Source organism: Microplitis demolitor, chromosome 4 (assembly GCF_026212275.2).
Source record: "Microplitis demolitor isolate Queensland-Clemson2020A chromosome 4, iyMicDemo2.1a, whole genome shotgun sequence".
Lineage (NCBI taxonomy): Eukaryota > Metazoa > Arthropoda > Insecta > Hymenoptera > Braconidae > Microplitis > Microplitis demolitor.
In genome coordinates, this window is record NC_068548.1 from 9368793 (window position 1) to 9392902 (window position 24110).

The 24110-nt window shown below is 28.9% G+C and overlaps 1 long non-coding RNA gene across 1 annotated transcript; it reads left to right on the forward strand.

Annotated features, from left to right (window-relative positions):
• Positions 1–17305: 17305 nt before the first annotated feature.
• On the forward strand, positions 17306–21892 carry LOC128667569 (uncharacterized). The gene is made up of 3 exons (XR_008403503.1): positions 17306–18400; positions 20151–20259; positions 21344–21892. It is a non-coding gene; the product is annotated as an uncharacterized LOC128667569 (long non-coding RNA).
• The last annotated feature ends 2218 nt before the right edge of the window (positions 21893–24110 follow it).

A 24110-nucleotide genomic window follows, 5' to 3' on the forward strand; every position in this document is an offset into this window, starting at 1 on the left:
CGTCTTCTCATTTTTATAAGCAGCTAACGATGCGTCATAGAAGTAATTGGCAGGCATATTTTTATAGGTAATTGAATGCTCAACAAAAAAAGTTTCTTATCATTTTTTAATAAATCTATTTGTTCAAAAGTTATTTGAGGTTGAAGTCGAACTCATATTAAATTTTGAGATCTTTTTATTTTTCCGGCGAAACTATCAGAACTACAACAAAATATCATGGTACCTTTTTTGTAGACAATTTTATTCCCTCGAAGTGATTCAAATAAAGTTTTTTCAAATCCCGCATTGTTTTCTAGTTATTTTATTTTAATATCAAGCTCTTACAATCGATCAGAAGGCTATTTTTTTCATGAGCTTGACATCAAAATAAAAATAACTAGAAAATAATGCGGAATTTGAAAAAACTTTATTTGAATCACTTTTAGGGTATAAAATTGTCTACAAAAAAGGTACCATGATATTTTGTTGTAGTTCTGATAGTTCCGTCAGAAAAGTAAAAAGATCTCAAAATTTAATATGAGTTCGACTTCAACCTCAAATAACTTTTGAACAAATAGATTTAGCAAAAAATGATAAGAAACTTTTTTTGTAGAGGGTTTCAATTACCTACAAAAATATGCTTGTTGATGTTTTCTATGATACATCGTTAGCTAGTTATAAAAATCAGAAAACGCAAAAAAAATTTTTTTCCATGTTATTCTTATGGAAAATAGAAAAGTGCTTTACGGAACCTCTTAATGTGAATATTAAGAGCTCTAATTTTCACAGGCGTCGATTTTTAGCTAAATGGAACTTTTGAACCTATTTGTGAGAAAAAATAAATTTGTTATTTCTTGAATCATCCTAATATATATATTAGAGTGTTTCAAGATAAACATTGCTTTTTTTTTTTAAGTTTATGGTCTTAAAAGTTAGTCTTAGGTATTAGAAAAATCCTCCCAAAAGAGTAGTTTGAAAACTTAATCCTGCTAAGAGCTCAACCAATATTAATTTTCTCATTCGAATTACGTGTAAAAAAAATTTTTTTTGTTTTTTATAAATAAAAGTATTTAAAAAATTTTGTTTCTAAAATAAAAGTACATGGTCTTGTAGCAAATTAAATTCTCTACAAAAAAACCCTTAAGTTTTTTCTTCGTACAACAAACGGAAGAAAAGTTATGAAGCTTGAAACAATAGTGAATTGAAAAACTTAACGTAAAGATAATTTCCGGTTTTTTTTACGTGTACATATTTATATGGTGAATCTATATGCTATGTATAATCAGTAAGGTGTTTTAAAAAGATTTCTGAAATCTTACTCATTTTCCGTATAAATTTCAAAAGAAAAATATTTTTTTTAAGAATTATAATTTTTTTTCTATCTGTATTTTTAAATTAAAAAAAAAAGTTCTGTTTTGAAAGTAAGGAAAATTTTTCCCATGTGTTCAAAAAAAAAATTGACAGATAACATTAGTTCAGATGAAAAAACCTTAATTTCTATTAAAAAACTGTTTAATATAATGGAAACATGAAGTTATACTATTTAATATAGTTTGAAGCTTCATAACTTTTTTTCTGTTAGTTCTCCGGAGAAAACAATCAGGAGCTTTTTTTGTGGAGAATTTAATTTCCTCCAAGACTGTGTGCTTCGATTTTCGAAAAAAAATTAATACTTTTATTTTTAAAAAACAAAAAAAAATTTTTTTTACACGTAATTCGAATGAGAAAATTAATATTGGTTGAGCTCTTAGCAGGATTGAGTTTTCAAGCTAATCTTTTGGGAGGATTTTTTTAATACCTAAGACTAACTTTTGAGACCATAAAGAAAAAATTTTGTTTCTTGAAACACCCTTATATATATTAGACTGGGCCAAAAAAATCGACTATTTTTTTTTTCCGATACTGTGAAAATATTATTTCTGATGACCAACAAAAATTATTGTGCAAGTTTGAGCCCTTAATATTGATATTAAGAGGTGTATCGTTACGACTATTGGTTTTTTTTTAGAGAAATTTCATTTTTTACCCAAAACTCGTAAATCATCTGTCTGAAAAATTTGAGCAATGTATATTTTCGAAGGAAATTGAATTCCCTACAAAAAATCTCTCTTAGTAAATTGACGTAAAACGAACCGTTTCCTTGTAACCGAGCCTTAAATATTTATTTGTTTTTTAAATTCTTTGTTTCTATTGTGTATTTTTTTAACTACTAAAAATATTGAAATTTTTTCGAGTCAAGATACGTATTTTTAAAGAAAATTTAATGCTCTACAAAAACGGTCTCTTAACATTTTTTGCTAAATTTACTCCTTCGAAAGTTATTCAGGTTATTTAAGTCGTTTTCACTGAACTTCAACCTCGAATAACTTTTGAAGGAGTGAATTTAGCAAAAAATGTTTAGAGACCTTTTTTGTAGAGCATTAAATTTCCTTTAAAGATACGTATCGTGACTCGAAAAAATTTCAATATTTCTAGTAGTTACAAAAATCCAAAATAGAAACAAAGAATTTAAAAAACAAATCAATATTTAAGGCTCGGTTACAAGCAAACGGCTCGTTTTACGTCAATTGTCTAAGAGAGATTTTTTTTTAATTTTCAACAAAAATACCCTCTTTTTGATACACTGATTTGCTGATAAGTGGTAAAATTCCTAAGTTAAAAAAAAAATTTTCCCATGTTATTTAAACGGGAAATAGAAATTTGCTATGCTGAAGTTATGAATTTTGATATTAATAGCTCAAACTCTCACAGTATTTTTTTTTTCGTCATTTTCAACAATATTTTCAATATAATGAAGAAAAAAAATTAGTTGTATCTTTTTTCAAACAGTCATATATATATATAAATGGGCAGATCCATTACTTTTCGAAGAAAATGTGTGCGAGTGGATCACCGATTTGGACGCTGATTTTTTTCTTGAAAGTAGATCAGAAAAGAAGGTGAACCTAAAAATTTGAGCTCGGTACCCCTAAATCCGACCACTGGGGAATTTTTTGAAATTTAAAACAAGTTAATTTTTTAGTTATTTCTAAAAATTTGTATCTTAGCTTCTATATAACATACAGATTTTTCCGGTGGCGTTTTTTTTCTGTGTATACTCTACTTTCAAGAAAAAAATAGATATTTGCTCAACACTTTTATCCGGCTTATTTGGTAGCTTCTAACTGAACTACTGATTTAATAAAATTTCCCCCTTTTTTTAAATCCTCTCATATCTACAGTTATTCGAGTAGAGGGATAAATAAAAGCAAATATTTTTTGTGTAGGGGTCTCCGGTTGATATCTACCATAATTTGTTTCCTTAATCGCTTCGATTTCGTTTATATACGGCCATCCAATGCCGATCAACTTTTCGAAAATTGCAATTTTCAGATCGCTATTACTTTTTTCTCGGAACTTCGATTTGCTTAAAATTTTCAGAAAAGTTGCTTTGTTATATCCCTAAAAAGCTCTAAAAATTTCAACTTCGGTATCGAGCTTGTATCCGAGAATATAAATTTTCAAACATCATGAAAATTAGTTTGTTTAGATGAATTATTTATTTGTTTTTATGTTTGTTATCAATACCTGATTAATAGTATATTAACGCATTAAGTGGAAGGTGCTTTCGACAACGAATTTGATTTGTTCACGAGCCGTTAGGCGAGTGTTGTCAACACAAGAGTATCGAAAGCCCTTCTCACTAATGTATTTTTGCAACTCATGGTAAAAGAGCATGTCTCTGATTGGTTTAAAATGACATAACAAAGAAAAAATATCGCGAAAAATATCCACATTGTTCGTGAAAAAGTTGACACCTTATCTATACACCTTATCTATATATATTAAAATTACACCTTATCTATATATATATATTAGGATGCTTCATTTCGGAGCAACATTTTTTTTTTTAAGTGCATGTGGAAAAAATCATAGTTCAACACAAAAAAAAAAAATTTCGCGCAAGAAAAAAATTTCTGTCGATTACAGATCTAGCTCATTGAAAAATTCTATTTTCCCATTTAAATAACCCAGGAAAAAATTTTTTTTTAGCTTAAAGTATTGTTAACTCTTTAACAAAACAATATAGCAAATAGACTAATACATATTTTTCTAGGAAATTGAACGCTCTACAAAAAAGGTCTCTTATCATTTTTCGATAAATCTACTTGTTCAAAAGTTATTAGAGCTCGAAGTAAAGTTGGAGATCTTTTTACTTTTACGGCGAAACTATCAGACTTATCACAAAATGTTGTAAGATCTTTTTTGTTGACAATTTTATTTTCTACAAATTATTATGAGTAAAGTTTTTTCGAATTCCGCATTGTTTTCTATTTATTTTTATTTTAATTACAAGCTCTTAAAAAAGTGGTTTTGATCGATGTCAAGAGCTCGACATTAAAATGGTAATAACTAGAAAACAATGCGGAATTTGAAAAAACTTTACTGATATTAATTTGTAGAGAATAAAATTATCAACAAAAAAGATCCTACAACATTTTGTGATAAGTCTGATAGTTTCGCCGTAAAAGTAAAAAGATCTCCAACTTTACTTCGAGCTCTAATAACTTTTGAACAAGTGGATTTATCGAAAAATGATAAGAGACCTTTTTTGTAGAGCGTTCAATTTCCTAGAAAAATATGTATTAGTCTATTCGCTCTATTAATTTGTTAAAGAGTTAACAATACTTAAAGCTAAAAAAAAATTTTTTCCTGTGTTATTTAAATGGGAAAATGGAATTTTTCAATGAGCTAGGTCTGCAATCGACATAGAATTTTTTTTCTTGTGCGAAAATTGTTTTTTTGTTTCGGGTAATAAAGCCTAAATGACAGAAATGATATTTAAAATAACCGCCTCTGCTAAAGGCTACTCTAGAAAAAGGGTCTTACATATAGATATTACGACAAATTTATAAAATCCCGATACCACGTGCCCTGTCTTCTATATTTCATCATCCGTCATACGCTGTCGTAGCGCAGAAGAAATTATAAAAAATAATCTAGTCGTCTGACTCTTAAAAAGTATTGTTGCTAAATTTAAGTGATGATTCATCTCTGATACCAATTTTATTAAGTGTAATTAAACTATTCCAGTTTGTTAAACCCGTAGGCCTTATTACCCTACCATAGTAAAATAAGGCCTATTCGTATGGTTTTTGTAAAAGTATAATTTTTTGTTTGTTTATGGTAAAAATTACGATTACTCCATTATATTTCATAGCTAATGTATTGACATAAATATTAATGATAAATTTCGATAATTAAATGCAATATTTTCGATTCTATTCAAAATCTCCCTTAGTCAGGCCTTATTACTCGCCGGTACCTTATAGACATACTATTTATTAGTCATTGCCTTATTATGTTTGCCTTAGTTATGACTATTTTTTAAATTTTACAAATATTTTTATGGACTGCTTGATTTGTTTTCAATGATTAATTTAATACCGTGCTTATGTAATTGTGTTAGTTATACTTTATTTTTAAAATAATTACATTTCACAGGTTAACCAATAACAGAATAGACCAACAACGAACTGGATTCACGGATGAAAGTGGTAAGTATCTCTCTAAATTAATTACAAAAAATTATATATCAACAGAGGGTCCAAAAGTTGATTTATCGCATTTCATTAATGACGAAAAATCAACTATTCATTCACCGTTCTCATCTGTTAATGATGATAACAATGTCGCTGTAGTAGCTAAAGGGATCGAGACCATTGTATTCGATATTCATGACAATAATGCTGAAGCAACTAATTTTCAAACAATCTCTGATGAGGTATGTGAGGATAGCACTAATGACATTGATCTATTAGTTTCACTTGCAACAAATCTTTCTCAGCATAGAATAAACAACAATTCTACAGAAAATTCGAATTCAAATGAATTTCCTTCTCAGAAAGTTGAAGCAGAAAATTTTAAACACTGCCAGCTTTTAACAGAACCTGAACCATACGTATCAAATGTGGAAAAACCATTTAATATTATTCGAGGTAGTATAAACCAAGCAAATGACAAATTCGGAGAATCTGCTGGTAAACAGTGTACAGCGATGGCTGCTTCTGCCATAGCGTTGGCTACCTTCGTTCCTATTCAACATTGGAAGTCCCCAATTATTGACTCAGTTCTCGATATTGGAAATGGTCTTTATGAGACTAGCATGGCTCTTCGTCCAGATCCTCCTGTTGAAGGTGGAGCTAGTGATCAATATTACTTAGAAGTTTCTGAACTTCATGATGAAGTATGCATTGACCCGTCATTCAGTTGTCGTTTTAAGATTAAAGATATTTTTTACGGCAAATGTATTGATAGTATTAATACCGATTTTATGCAACTACAACAACGACTTGAGATATTTGTAGGAAATAATATTAGTGCAATATTAACGATGAATGGTATTTCTATATCTATTATTTCCCATGACGGTTTGTATTACTTATTTGATTCACATAGTAGAAATGAAGCAGGCTATGTAAGTAATGCAGAAGGTAAATCTTGTGTTTGCTGTTTCAATAATTTGCAACAATTATACCTCATGATAGTCAATAATATGTATATTGCTGATGGAAGTGCTGGTACGCAAAGAAACGTATTCCTTTTAGCTACAATTGAAGTGAATGTTGTTAAAATAAATGATCAAGCTTATCAAATGGAAGGATTACTTTTAGGAAGACCATTTGAAATTTTTGAGACATTTTTGAAAAACAAATATCCGGAAATAACAGAACAATCAGTCAGTAATAATTTATCAAGTTATGAATCAGGAAGTCCCGATGTTAATATCTTAGAAAACTCGGAACAAGGTGACTCTAACCTTAATAAATCTACAAATTCTGGACAAGACGACCCTAATCTTAAAAGACCATCATCTGCTGAAAAATCATCATCACAAAAAAAAAAAAAAAAAAAAAAGAGAACTCACCGCCCACGTAGTTCTTTTGTAAGTAATTCACATACTAAATTAATCATTGATGTTGGATACTTACAAAATCAGCTCAATACATCTTTTTATGAGCATCGCTTAAGCTCATATAATAATCAATGTCGTGATTTGAAATGTCAACTAAACTTCATTGGACCAATTATGAATGGCTTACAAAGTACATTATTATATGAATGTTCTGAGTGTAAATTTGAATTTATGATTCTTAGTGAGCCAGAAGCTGACGATATTGCACGAACTAATGATAGCATTGTATTAGGTTGTGTGTCTAGTGGAATTGGTTTTTATCAGCTGGAAGGGTTACTAACTGCTGCAGATTTGCCTTGTCACAACTATCAATCATATTGTGTAGCTGAGACAGTAGTAGGTTGTTATGTTGCTAAAACAGCATTGAAATCAATGTCTGAAGCTGCGGTAGAATCAGCGAACAGAGCTCGGGATGAAGGGCGTGTTACTGAAAATGATATTCCATATACAACAGTTATTACAGACGGCACTTATCAGAAAAGAAGTTATTCGTCAGGATTATTTAATTCTTCTTCTGGAGCCGCTGTTGTTATTGATAAATTCACTAACAAAGTTCTTGATGCTGGAGTAGCAAATAAAAGATGCTCACAGTGCCAATACGGACAACAAGCATATCATCTTTGTTGGCATAATTACTCAGCAAACCTGAGTTCTACACAAATGGAATCCTCTATTATTTTGGAACTATTCCAAAGTAGAGTTGAGAAGTATAATTTGATATACCAAACAATGTTAACTGATGGTGACAGCAGTATTCATCAAGCAATAGTTGATAATAATGTATATGGAGAATATAACATCACAGTTAATAGAATAAACTGTGTAAATCACTTGCTTCGAAGATTATCAAAAAATCTTTGTAACGCTGCAAAACTAAGTCAGCTGAGTAGACAAGTTAAGCTCAAAAAAGCTATTAATGAAGCTGGTATCCGAAGTTCTAAAGCTATACGAGCAGCAGCTCGTCATTGGAATTCTACGAAAGATTGCTATAAAACAAAAATAATAAAAATGCAAGAAGATTTAGAAAATATACCATTTCACGCTTTCGGACAACATCGCAATTGTTATCAACATTATTGCGATAAAAAACCTGATACTGATAACGTTCTGGCATTAATAAAACTTAATGTTTGGAATACAATATTAGGATATTATACTCGATGTATATCTGTCCCTGAAGACATATTGTTAAATTCAAGTAATAATCCGGCCGAGTGCGCAAATAATGTTATTACTTCGAAAATCGGTGGTAAACGAATTGATTTCTGTAAATTAGGTGGGTATACAATTCGTGTAGCATTTGCTGTGACTCAATTTAATAGTAAAACTGCTATGTGCGATACATTTTCTACCTGGGAAAAACATGTTCCTGAACGATTATCGATTTTAGAAAATAGAAGGCTTAAAAAAGTCGAAGATAATAATCGTCGTTATACTGAAAAGGGAAATCAAACTCGTTACACTAAAAATAACAATACTACAGAAGATTGTTATTATGGACCTAGTGCCGGTATTGCAATTACTCCTGATGAGTTTGAAAAACTACTCAGTCGTCATCGAAAAAAATTGATACAATTGCAAAATGAACGCGTTGAGATAGAACGTGAAACTGTTGACCAAGCTAAGTCTACAAAATGGCACACAACCCGACGTTTGCTTTTGACTGCATCAAAATTTAAAGATGTATGTAAATGTAGAACAGAAAATACAAGAAATAATGTTCTCAAATCAATCTTGTATCCAACGATTAACAATAATAGTCCTCCGTTGATTCACGGTAGGTGTAATGAAGCAAATGCACTCGACAGACTTGAAGAGCATTTGAATATTGTAGTTGAACCTTGTGGATTATTTATTGATGATACTATTCTTGGGTTTGGAGCTTCACCAGATGGCTTAGTTGGACAAAATGGAATAGTTGAAATTAAATGTCCTTACTCCATCAGAGAATCAGAACCCTCAGAAGCTATAAGAAAAGGTAGCAAATGGGGTAATGAACACTTTAAAGATAAGAATCCATCATTGTTAAGAACAAGCAGTTCTTATTACTATCAAATTCAAGGTCAACTACATATTACCAAAAGAAAATGGTGCATTTTATCAATATGGACACCAAGAGATTCACTGAATCTAAAAATCATTTATGATGGAAAATTTTGGACCGAACAAATGTTTCCTCTTCTAAATGATTTTTATTGGAAATATTTAGTGCCTGAATTGCTAAATCCAACTTTGCTCTACGATTCTACGAATTCTAAGAGAAAAGCTGAACAATCTCAGAAGATTCCGAAAGTTCATAAAGAATCAAATGAACCTTTACAGGAATTTTATTATGGTGAGAAGAAAATTCAGCAATGGTTTTCTTTAACTCCAATTGTTCGTAGTAGAGAAGCTCAAACAGGAAATCTTAACACGAACAACAATAATCAAAATAACGATAATGATTCTTGTAATATCAATGTTGATTGTAATATTGATGAAGAAATGACACAGTCAATGGAAAATTTACATGATTATTTTTCTAATGATGACTTCTTTGATTATATATGTCAAGAAGACGAATATTATTCGCTTAGTGACAATTAATACGTTGGCATTTAAAAGACGATGTATATTTTATAACAAAACTTAATAATTAGAAAACATCATGAACGTACCATTTGTAGTCTGCATTACTTTTGCGACTGATTACTTGCAAGTACCTTCTGCAGTCTGCATTACTTTTGCGACTGATTATATGCAAGTACTTTCTGCAGTCTGCATTACTTTTGCGACTGATTACTTGCAAGTACCTTCTGCAGTCTGCATTACTTTTGCGACTGATTACTTGCAAATACCTTCTGCAGTCTGCATTACTTTTGCGACTGATTACATGTAAATACCTTCTGGAGTCTGCATTGCTTTTGCGACTGATTACTTGCAAATACCTTCTGCAGTCTGCATTACTTTTGCGACTGATTACATGTAAATACCTTCTGGAGTCTGCATTGCTTTTGCGACTGATTACTTGCAAATACCTTCTGCAGTCTGCATTACTTTTGCGACTGATTACTTGCAAGTACCTTCTGCAGTCTGCATTGAATTTACGACTGGTAGTATCTGAATGCAATTGCAGTCTGCATTAATATTGCGACGGATAATAGAAGGTGTAACATAAAATTAATTCTGTTTCACCTATATCTCTCCATTAAAGTAAGTAAAAATTCGTTATAATAGTAAATAAATAATGTAAAATAATATAATAGAAGTAGATTTTGTATGAAATAATAAGTAAATAAACTTAAAGAACTAGTAAATTTATCATTAAATTTGTAATTTTGTTCAAGTAATATGGAAAGTCATGCAGATTTCATACAAAATCTGCTATAAGGATAAAAAAATTTTTGGGGCGTAAATTTTTTGGTAAAAATGAAATCTTTATTTCAATATTTATTGATTGGTATGTTTTATTATTTAATTGCAGTTTCTTTCATTTTTAAATAATACTTTCTTTTACAATAAAAAAAAAAAACATGCAAAATATTTGAATTTCTTTTTCTCAAAACCCGACATCCACCTCCTCGATTGGTACGCCCTGGAAACTGATACTTTGTATTGAACGTGAAAATCAAACACATGCGTATAAAATACAAACTGTCAGGCTAACGGATGCGGAAACAATGTATTATTTACTTAATATTCATTTATGCTTATGTCATTAATTTGTTTTCAAAAGATCGACTTGTTCCCTTATTAAAAGAATCGATTAAATACGATTGGAAAAAAAAAATTTTTAATACTTCTTAATGCTTTTCAATACTTTGAATACTTTTGAATCACCCTTCTTATGGGCATTTAACATTGCAAATCGTTTCGAATCATTTCTTTTAATCAGGGTTTCAAGATTTGATAATCAATACAGATATGAATGCAGCCCTATTATAGTAAATGTAAATTACCGTACAAATTACATGCTGTAGGATATTCTATAACAAAATTATTTTTGTTAAATATATTTATGTAAATTTTTTTAAAAAACTAATGTCTAAATTACGAGTACAACTATATGATGTTTATAGAGCTTCAGTTTACTGAATTTATAATTTAATTGTTGTGTTACTGAATAAAAAATTTAATCATAGTTGTTATAGTCTGTAACGTTTTGGAAAAATACCCCAAATTAATTGAAAATAAAAATAATTTTTAATTATTAAATTTAATCCAGGTTTAGCCTCGTTGGAGTGTCTATAGATCCCCGGTGGGCCCTGGTCGTCGATTATTTTATTAATTATTAATTTTATTTAATTCTCGCGATTTTAAAATATGTTTGCAACCCGGTCTTCATATTATTTAAGAGGATGCGAGATTTGGGGAATCCTGAACAGCTGGTGGCAGCGCCCAGGACTGGATAAATTATTGAGCAGCCAGTATCAGCGCTCAATATTTTATTGATGATTTTGGATTATTGGGCTGCCGGTAGCAGCGCTTAAAATAACCGTGAAGTCGTAGGGTATTGGGCTACATAATGGCAGCCCAAAATAAGGTTGAATTGATTTCAGAATTAATAGTGTTTATTAATTATAAGGAGAGCAGAGCAGAGGTTTGAGCTCTAGAAGCTCTCTCTGAAGACTGATTATTTAGTCATTATAAAAATATAATAAAGCAGCAAAGTTGGCAAAATGTTGACGCTGCATCTCAGGTTCCCTGTGAGAGAATCGTCGTGGCCCGGGTCTCATGCATCGTCATCTATTTTGAATACCCGCGAACCACGGCGACTCTCTTATCGTAACCGATTTCCGTTACATTGCGTAAAATTAATTTAATAAAAATAATTAATTTCATTTAAGCAATAAACTATTAGGGGAACGTAACAGTTCTAAATTTTATTGACATTTTGCTAGTTGTGACTTTGAAAAAATTAATTTTTTAATAAAATCCATACAAAATTTTGCTATGCATGTGGGTTTTTTTTTTTTTTTTTTTTACTATATCTTCAATGATGATTAACTCTTTTGGATACCCGGGAAAAAATGTTTTTATACAATGTTATGAAATTTTATTGAATTTAATAAGATTTTACACAATTATATAAATTTTTATACAATTTTATTAAATTGTATAGCGAAATTTTATAGAATTTCATATAATTTTATTAAGTTGTATATAAACTCAACAAATTAAGTAATTGTGTTTATTATGCCAAATTTTTAATTCCTATCATCTAAAATGATTGGAACGTTTTTCAATGGAAAAATAGTTAATGTTATAATTTTTTTTAATATAATTAATAATTATTGAATAATAACTTCTGCAATAAATTTCGTAACAATTACTATCAGGATGGTAACAATTTTAATTTCTGATGGTAACTGTTACCATCTGGATTATAAATATAACTATTTAGAATAATAATAATAAATAACTCTAGTTAACATATAGGGTTGTAGCAATTATCATAAATATAGTAATTATTACAATCTAGATGATTTATACAATCATCTAGATAATGTTTACTATTATCTGGTTATAGAAATTTTTACCATAACTAGATAGTAACTTCTATTATTTAATTTTCTGAGTGTAGTAAGATTTTAGTATTAAGGGACCTAATAATTAAATGAAATTTTATTTAATTGTATGAAATTTGATGAAATTTTATTAAGTTTTATACGATTTCATAAAATTATATTAAATTTCATACAATTTTATAAAGTTAGATCTTAGAAGGAAATTAAAAAGTAAATTTAATTTTATAAAATTGTATTCAATTTTATAACATTTCATAAAACTTTAGAGAATTTGATGTTATTATTGTATATAGTGTGAGGTAGCATTTACTAAAATTTCATGAAATTTCACATAATTTTGTAAAATTTTATCAAGTTCATCATTATAAAAATTGTTATATGACAACTATATACATACAGTTTTATCTGATTTTGCTACAAAATTTATTAAAATGTTATAGAAACATTGTCCCGGGAATCTTATTGAATTAGACCTGATCACGCTCAATTGATATGAAACCTATATATATATATATATATTAGGGTGCTTCGTTTCCGACGAAAGTATTTTTTTTGCTGCTCATGTAGCAAAACATTGTTTTTTATGCTAAAAAAAAAAAATTCCTGCCAAGTTTGAGCTCTTAATTCCAATCCTAAGTACTTTCCATTTGATTTCCAAGATTTCCCATTTAAAATACACGTAAATTAAATTACTTTTTTTGTAAGTTTCTAATACTCAGCTGCGTTTTATAATATCGACGCGGTTTTGATCGCAAATTGTAGGGTATTTGGTGTTCTTCAAAAGTGCCCGTAGTTACTTAGCTGTAATTCCAGCTGCTTCACTTGTGTCTGTTGCGGAAGTCATTTATCCTATGAAATTGACCTTTATTGGCTTGCAGAGCGTAAACCAGTGAAAGCACACTGAAAATGTTAATGGGAATTTTGTAGGAAATTTTATTCCTTTCAAAAAAAGTCCAATGAGTCAAGTCGCTAAAGTCTATAGTTTCCGAGTTATAGTGATTTTAATAATTTAAAAAATATAATATTAAAAAAAAAAAAAAAAAGACAATTAATATTTTTCAAAAAATTTTTCAGCCAAGAAATAAATTGCTTCAATGGAGCTAATAAATTTATCAAGCTAAAAAAATTTTATTTTCCTATTTTTTTATCTAATTAATTATTTTTCGGTTAAAATATTATTAGCACTGCCGTGAATCAGATGAATATTATTTATTTAGAAGCATTTAAATAAGGGATAAGAATGGTCGCCCGCATGAAAAAACTTTGTATGTGAAAAAATACATATTTTGAAATATATGGATATTGTAATGTGATATATTGTACAATATATAAAATAATATTTATATTTTTGCCGTATTAATATATGATAATATATTGAAAAAAAATACACTGCTACATTATATTAACTATGTATTTATTAATATAACTTTTGTTTATGTAAGTTTAACATTCATATCTTGGTATATCTTTTTTTCTATTGATATATTGTATTGAAAGTAGTATATTAATTGAGATATAGTATGATGTACATTTTTTATATATTTTTACCAGTATATTGCAAAATATACAATACTCTATATATTTTGCAATATACAACATCCAATATATTGAAAAATCTATAATACTATACATATTTTCTGTCATATAGTGAGCTTGAAGTCAAATTTATATAAAATTTCGAGATAATTTTACTTCTGGCGAAACTATCAGACTTCCCGGAAAAATGTTTTTGCCTAATAATATATAATTATATATAATCACATATATGATCAGATCCAAAAATTGGCCAGATCTGATTATATATAATCATGCATGAACGAATATAGTCATTTTTAAAAGATCATTGAAAATATCTTAAAATTATTAATTAAGTAATGTAATTAAGATTTATTGTCTTCATTAATATAAATTTCAGTTAAATTTAAATTGAAAAAAAAAAAAAAAAAAAAAAAAAATTACTTTCGCTTAACTATTATTGTTCTAAGGGGTCACCCATCCAATTAATGATCCACGTTGATGCTACTTAACTTTGGTAATCGCTGGATTGTAGTTGGGTCCTCTAGTCTGTTACACACTTATAATAATAGAATTTAATGGCATTACTTAACTCAAATAATCAAATTGATACATCTTACGTAAATAATGCACCTAATGATGAATTTGGTTTTGTACATAAATTACAATAGAATTCATTACATACATATAATCAAATCTATTTATCTATAAACTTATAAATATTCGCATATAAATCGATATCGATTTATACTTTTAAATTGCTGTCAAAACCTTTGAACATTTTTTTAAGTATCGGGGATTTAAGTTTGATTGATAGTTGACAAAATAAAAATTTAATAACATTGATATTAAATAAATATCATATTATGTAATATATATATATATATATATATATATATATATATATATATATATATATATGGGGCATTCCACGCCAAGTCGGACACCATTTAGCTTTTGCATCTCGGATTTTTTTGAAACTTTTTTATCTTTTAGTATAGGTTGAAAGAGGCCCTCATGATTTTTTTTTCAAATTTTTTCCTCCAACCGTTTTCGAAATATCAAATTTTGAAAAATATAGAAATTTTTTTTCAAATGCCTACAACTTCGCGAAAAGTGGTTTAAATAAAATTTCCATAGAGACAAAATATGTTTGTTTTTAGACATCTTTTCAGTAAAAAATAAAAAAAAATTTTTTAGAACCACGCTACTATTGAAATTAAAAATTTTAAGTATAAATTGTCGATTTACAAAAAACACGTACTGATCGATTTTTCTCATAAGTTTTTTTTAAAGAAAAATGTGTAAAAAAAAATATCATGCTCAGGATTTACTATTAATAATTATCTGACACACAATTATCATCAACATTTTCAAAATTTATTTCCACAGAAAAATTATTATTAATTCACATCTATTTCCTTACACGTTTAATAATTTTTCTGTGGAAATAAAATTTGAAAATTTTGATGATAATTGTGAGTCAGATAATTATTAATAGTAAATCCTAAGCATGATATTTTTTTTTACACATTTTCCTTTAAAAAAAACCGGAATGTGAAATTTAAAAAATCGAAAAAAAATCGATCCCATCGTTATCCCATTATGAGCATCGCTGAAAAAGTTGCAGAAAAGGTGAAAATTTGCTGTGAAAAATTATGAGGAAAATCGATCAGTACGTGTTTTTTGTAAATCGATAATTTATACTTAAAATTTTAAAGAGGCCCCTCTATCAACCTATACTAAAAGATAAAAAAGTTTCAAAAAAATCAGAGATGCAAAAGCTAATTGGTGTCCGATTTGGCGTGGAACGCCCCATATATATATATATATATATATATATATATATATATATATATATATATATATATGTATATTTATAGGTTTCATATCAATGAAGGCTGATCAGATCTAATTATATATAGGCCTATATCTAATTATAAATGAGTTTGAATCAGTCATGTCTGATCAGACCTAATTATGTATGTACCTATATCTGATTATATATAGGTCTATACATAATAAGATCTGATCAGACCTGAATTATATCTGCATATGCATGATTATATATATGCCTATATATGATCATACATAGGCAGATATAATTCAGGTCTGATCAGATCTAATTACATATAGCTTTATACATAGTTCGAGACATAATGTATTGGTCAGACATGATCAGATCAAATTATATATAATGTCATGCATAATTATATATGGAGGTAGATAAGATTATATATAATCATACATAAATTAATGTATAATTATATATAATCATGCATACTTATATATAATTAGGCAAAATCATTTTTTCCCGGGAATTATCATAAAATGGCATAGATTCTTTTTAGTAGACAATTTTGTTCCTTAAAAATGATCTCTGTTGAAGTATTTTGAAATTCCGCATTGTTTTCTAGTTTGTTGTTTTCTAGACTGTTTATACAATGAATATTCACTGATTTGCAACACTTTTTACTGGTTCATTTTAAGAGAGTGGTATTTTGATCAATTTCAAGAACTTGGTAACAATACCCAGTATTTAAAAATTAGAACACAATTACACGTTTATCAATTGATGTATTGGTAGCAGAGAAAGGGGAGGGGATACTTAAGGAAATACTATACTAAGAAAATTAAGTAATTATGTTTATTATGTTAAATTTTTAATTCCAGTCATCTAAAATGATTGGAACGTTTTTCAATGCAAAAACAGTTTTTTTTGTCTTTTTGGCTATCGTCCCAATTGGGCCACGTACCAGAATAGTTAGTGCTATAATTTTTTTTAATAGAATTAATATTTATTGGATGATAACTTCTGCAATAAATTTCGTAACACTTAATATCAGGATAGTAACAGTTACTATCAGGATGGTAATATTTACTATCAGGGTGATAATATTTACTTCTGCAATAAATTTCGTAACAGTTACTATCAAGATGGTAACAATTATAATTTCTAATGGTAACTGTTACCATCTGGATTATAAATATAACTATTTAAAATAATATAATAATTAACTCTAGTTAACATACAGGATTTCAAACAATTATCATAAATATATGGTGAATATTACAATCTACATGATTTATATACAATCATGTAGATAGTATTTATTACTATCTTATTGATGGTAGAAATTTTTACCATAGCTAGATAGTAACTCCTATTATTTATTTACTGAGTGTAAGTTTTCGAGGTCCCACCTACGCTAAATATTTTTTTTTAATAGATATCAAACTTTGGCCGATGATTGATTGCTACGATTAGCCAATGCTTGCGACTGCGATACTTGGCATACCGTTATCATCCGATATTTAACCGATCTTCGGCCGATTTTTGAAAATTGGCAGCTATTCACGACCCAATAATGGGCCGATTCTTTTTCTTTGTATGAGCAATTACTGTGCGACCATTAATTGCTGCAATATCAATAATCAAAGTCAAAAAGATCCTTTTTCATTCCAAGACCAAAATCTCAGCAACAAATAGTCATACAGAGACAACAAAAAAGCAAATTGTAGCTTAATAAATTTCATAACCGAACTGTGCATTAGTTTTTTAAAAAAAGATTTTTCCGGGCTCGTAGAGCCAAAAACCAAAACCAAAAAATTAATAGCATTTTTTTTTCGAGCTATTTTTTATCACGCAATAACCATGGCTCAAAAAATCGGTAAAAGATCTTCAAACTACAGAATTGAAGCTTCGAATTTCTTTTTTTTATTTTTCGATACGGCCAATTTTACAAAAATAAAGCATTCCAAAAATCACTAAAAAATTTATAAAATTTTATTATTCTTTTAATTTTTTCGATAAGAGTATTAAAGCTGTCTAATTTTATTTAATATATATTTAAAGGTATATAATATTATCAATGTCTCAAAACTAAGTATGCCAAAATTTTTTTTAAGTTGCGTCATGATAAGTGAAAAATTTATGTAAAAGGTTTTGATCATCAATAATTTCTTACCATCAGAACTTTTACAAATTAAAATATTTATTTATTTATTTTATTTTCAAATTTTCACATAAGGATTCGAACGAAATTTGATATTAAAATCAATTATGATTCATCAAATTAATAATCAATTATCAAACAACTACGGTACAAATCTTCTTTTAAAACTTTTTTAATGATACGAAATTCAATTAATTGATACCAATAAATAAAAAATCGCGTGACCTTGACAAGTCCGTTGTAAAGCACAACCTCTCCGCTTCGCGTTCGAGTCGTGCAAAATAAAATTTTATTATTACTATTTCTGAAAGAAATGAATTTTTAAAAAATTTAATTTTTCCCGCTACTATATTTGAGCGCCCTGCACGCGCCCACAAAATAGTACAGACCTGATGTTTACATCTGTCAAAATAAAAAGTTACTAAATGGCAAATATAATGCTGAAATTTATTAAAGAAACTACGCTCAACTGGGTATTTATAATTACTGTAAGTAATTTTTTTAATATTCTACGTGTCTTTAAAATTACTTGTACGTTGGCCTTTTTTGGATAAATATTATAATTATTTTTTAATTACTCATATAAAATAAATATGATATTGACAGTTCAAGGTCAATGAAAATATTATTTGCCAATCTCAGGTTTTAAATTTTTCTTAAACTAACTAATGATTTTAAAAAATAATCTTAATTTTTTTATTTATTATAAAATTTATATTTTTTGCATCTGCTTATTCTAAATAATTTTAATTTAATTATAAAGTTTTTCAGCTCTAGTACTTTTTTTAGTGTGGCTGCCGGCCACCAGGCGGCGCCACATTTTTTGGAAAAAAAGTGGGGGGCACCCTCGGAGAATGGCCTTAAGAACGGTTTTCAGATAATTTTGTCCCAGCTTTTCTCTGAAATAAAAGCTCTAAACGCAAAATAAAGACACAGACCCGATGCTTTACTCTATGAACTAGCGAAGTGCACTTGAATTTTTTGATAACTTCCATTTGTTTACGAGAAAAGCTTGGACAAAGTTCCTATTTAATGTACAAGTGCAACAGAGATAGTACCGTTTATCCAGTTGAGTGCGAATAGAGAAACAAATGAAAACGCGTCTTAACTGGCTGACTTAGTTACGATTTAAGTCGAAAAAGTTGAAGTCAAGTCGAAATAGACTTTTTCGCCTTATAATTTAAGTCGAATAAGTCTATAACTAAGTAAGTATAACGAGTTTGTCTTGTGAAAAACGGCTCCAAATTTCGACTTAATAAACCAAGTCTAAATCAAGTTTCAGGACCCTTTTTGTAGAGAATCAAATGTTCCTAAAAAACGTAATTTGCATCTTTACCGTAATTTCGTTACTTAGTCAATATTGACTCCAAACCCAAATTATTATTTACCAAATGCATTTCAGAACCAATACAGAAGAAACAATTAAAATCTGAGTAAAATTGTAAAATATACTTTTGAAGAGTATTTGACAAAAATTGAGATTTTTTCTATTGAACTGATGCCATTTGTTAATTTCCTATCGGAAACATGAAAAAGATTTTCCATACTTTCAAAATTAAATTTTCTATTTAATTTAAGAACACGGAAAGAAAAAAAATTTTAAATCGCAAAAAAAAATATTTTTTCTTCGGAATTTATACGGAAAATAAGTAAGATCTTAGAAATCTTTTAACAACACCTGACTGACTATACATAATTTATAGATTCACCGTGTAAAAGATATACACGCAATCAATTCTGAAAATTATCTTTAAAACCGTGTATACGTCGAGTAATTCAATTCACTATTGTTTCAAGCTTCATAACTTTTTTTCTGTTAGTTGTACGAAGAAAACACTTAGGAACTTTTTTTTTAGAGGATTTAATTTCCTATTAGATCAAATACTTAGAAAGAAGATTTTGCAATGATAATTAAATTTCTAAAGAACAAAAAAAAATTTTTTTTGCATATAATTCAAAAGAGAAAATGAATATTCACTGAACTTTGAGCAGAATTGAGTTTACGAGTTGTTCTTTTTGGAGGATTTTTTTTCACCAGAGACTAACTTTTAAAACCATAAGACTTGGAAAAAAACAAGGGATATTTATTATGGAACACCCTAATATTTATACCCATAAAATTAGTCAATATCACAAGCATTGATTTAAGAGTATAGACAGCGATTAATTTAATATTAATAAAAATATTAATTAATTAACAAAAATTTTAAAATATAATTCGAACGGTTTTACGTATAGCCATCAAGAGTCTGACTGTCCAGTAACACTAAAGGCTAGCTTGGATGAAAGAACAAGATCATTTGTTGTACGAAAATGGATCCATGATCATAATCACACATCAAACGAGGTAAAGTTAAAAAATTGATAAGATTATAATCCCGAGAAAAATTATTTTGCCAAATCATATATAATTGAATAAAATTATGTATGATTATCTATCTATATTATTAAGAGAATAAGGAAAATTTTGTTCCCGACATATCTATATAATAAAATAAGTTAATGCTATTAAATTTTGTATCATTAGAAAGGTCTTGACTTGAATTTGTGCCTTTTCATAGCTTAAACACTTTTTTATTGCTAAGTATCGAGATAAATCGATTCATCTACATCATTCAAAAAATATTTAAATTACGCGGGAAAAAATACGGATTTATTTCTTTTTAATAAATATTTAGATTATTGTGTCACTAAATATGTCTGAATATATGAAATTATTAAGTATATATAATTGAAAGAAAATAAAAAAAATTTGCTCTATGCCATGCCTTCTATGATTATGAAAATGAAACAGATTTAATTTGATTTGAGTGAAAAAGAAAATCATATTCAATTAATTTTGTAGTAATTCTTGGACAGTCATATAGTGACTGGAGGTTACTGGTATATAATAACTTATATATAAGTTGTGTATAATCGTGTAATATCATATATAATTATGCATGAACGGATGTAGTTATGCCTAAAATCTAATGTATATCTGTAAATTATTAATTAAGTAATTGAATTGGAACTTTTTGCCTTATTGTCTTAAAGTCAATATTAAATAAAATAAAATTACGTATAATTGAATATTTAATTATTTATATATACTCCATATATAACAATATATGATTGGACAAAAAAAATTTTCCCGGGGAATGAACACACTGTGAAAAATAAACACACACAAAGACATACAAACAGGCTTCGTGCGTGATTTTGAATTTACAATTTTCACAATAAATATGTGAAACCCCTGCTTAAAAAATTCGATAGATGCTTATAGCCGTATGTATAAGGCCCTATACTTAACTATAGCATTTCTCATAGAACTCATTCATTCTTATAAAATGTCTATGGGAATTTATGAGAATCTATTGGATTCTATAAGATTTTTTAAACAGGGAAGAAACCAATTTAAATTTTCAATTTTGAATAACCATTGACAGGAAAACACAAACGTATCAAGTTGGGTTGACAAATATGAAAAAAAAAGAAGAGAGAATCAGAAAAATTTAAAGAAGGAAAAAGCAGAAAAATGATTAAGAAAAACGTAAAAGACAATCCGGCTGGTATAAAAAAAATGCTTCTATTCGAAAATTTGACTAAAAAAATAAACAAAATAGATGAAGAAGATATTGAAGATGAAAAAAGTAGCGACGAAGAAGAAGACATGCATAGAGTGGAAGACAAAATAGGAAAAAATATTCAAATTACAGCCAGCATAGAGACGAGAGAGTTGTCAACAACTTCTCTTGATTCAAATATATATACTCCTCCAAGAGGATGTGTTGAAATTTTGGAGAGCTTGTATGTGAAAAAAGAATTGATAACGAAAATAAATACAAATGATTACAAATTTCACCACACTGACGTAGATTTAGAAAGACTTGTGACGGCAAAAACAGGCATAAAGCTTGAAGAATTATAGACCGTTAAACACTATTTTAAAGATGATGTACTGAAGAAAATAATTGATATTATATGTAAAAAAATTGTAACGTAATGAAGAAAAAAAAATAAAAGACTAGATTTATTCAAATATCTGTGCTCAAGTTTTTCGTCCGATAAAACATTGCTATTTACTCCAGAAACTTCTGTATATCCTCAGAAGATATGTCTGTTTATAATAAACAAACATTGCTGTTTAATTTGAACAGACACTCCTGTTTCGTCCAAACAAACACTCCTGTTTCGTCCAAACAGAAATCACTGTTTAGTCCAAACAGACATTTATGTATATCCCAAGCAGATATATCTGTTTATTAAAAACAGACAAGGCTGTTCAATCTAAACAGACACTTCTGGTTAGCCCAAACAGGCACTTCTGTTCAGTCCAAACAGACACTTCTGTGTAGTCCAAACAGACATGTATATCCTAAGCAAATATATCTGTTTATTAAAAACAGACAAGGCTGTTCAATCTAAACAGAAACTTCTGTTTAGTCCAAACAAACACTTCTGTTTAGTCGAAACAAACACTTCTGTTTAGTTTAAACAGACTGAATATTAGCGTCAACAGAGATATCAATTTAATCTCAGTGTCTCACTTAGGTTTTTTGTGCTTATTTACAAAGTAATTTTTTAAACGTCTGTTTATTTGCTTTTTATTTTTAAAATTTTGTTCTACATGTTTATTATAGCATTCGAATAATTTTTAGCTCTATTTAATATTTGAGTATTATTTAAACTATTCTCTAACCTTTTTTTTATACATGGCAATCATTTTGAATTCGTCAAACAATATTGCGCTTCTTTCAGCAATAAGGTATGTGAAGCCACCTATTGTCTAACTTGAGAACTTCTTTACCACATTTTCTGATGGTAAGAGTTTCATTCGGCATTTTGGCGATTCGGAATAATGCAACGCACCCACCCTGATAACACGAGTTGATCGTGAAAAAGTTGGTCATTCATTAGTTTCCGACCAACTTGACGACAAGTTATCGACAACTTCAGCTTTTGCAACTTTTGGCTACAAGTTACCGCCAACTTTCTCAGAAAGTTGGCGGCAGTATGGAGCCGCAACTGGAATGCAAGTTTCTGAGGAAATTGAAAGTAAACTTACCGTCAACTTATGATCACCAACTTTTGCAAGCAACTTTTGCCACCAACTTTCTCAGAAAGTGATCGTCAACTTTTTGGATATACAACTTTTGCCACCAACTTTCTCAGAAAATGTCCATCAACTATTGGAGGTACCAACTGTTGGCGATCAACTTGGTTCCAGTTGCGGCTGCAAGTTTCTCGTCAGTTTCTCGCCAACTTGGCTATCAGGGCAGCTTTGCTGTTTTTGGTGGGATAAAAATATTACCATTGGCTGCTTCTTATCTATCGCGCTTGGTTTTTACTTTCAATTACCTATAGATTACAGATCCAATCTCTGTAGAGTATTGAAAATTCATCCAAATGCTTCGGGAAAGCTGATTGGTAGACCAGCATTTATCCCTAGAAAGGGACCAGCGACAAAATTTAGCATAGAGATAATGGTTCACCCAACCTCCTTATTCTCGTCAAGGTTACTACTATTCTAGTAACCTTGCGACAGCCTAAGTTCGGACTCCTCTACTCTAGTCTCCATGGCTATGATCATAGTAAAATTTACAATGGTTACAGTAAGTTGTGATATAATAGTTGTCAATTTTACTATGGTCATAGTAATATTTGCGGGTAATTATGTCAGTTTCTGTAGGTGGCCAATATGGTCTGGTTTTACTATGACACCATAGTATTTCAATAAAGAATAATTTTTCCATGTAGTGTGCAACGATAGAAAATCTTACTACATAAATTATTCAGATAACAGCTAGTGAATAATTAACGTTGCTAAATCAAAGAATTATTTTATAGTATATTGTGTGACAAGGGATGAAACAAAACGAATTCCGACCAGGGTGAAGCTGCCCAACGCAAGCTAACAAGCGCAGTTTAAACTTGGTATTAAGAGGAGTCTGAACTTTTTTTTCTGTCACACTCAAGTCGACAAATGGTACTATCTTTGTTGCACCTGCGCAGTAAATGGAATAAAGACGGTTAAAATAATCAACAAATACACTGCTTGTAGATATACTGATGGTAGACCGTAATATTCCGAATAACTTCAAAATACCATTTTGTCAACACCGCGAGAGCTAGAAAAAATTTCTGGGCGCAAGAGATTTCTTCTCGCCTGAAGAAAGTTTTCGTTTTCAATCTAAGATGCAAAAAATTTCACAG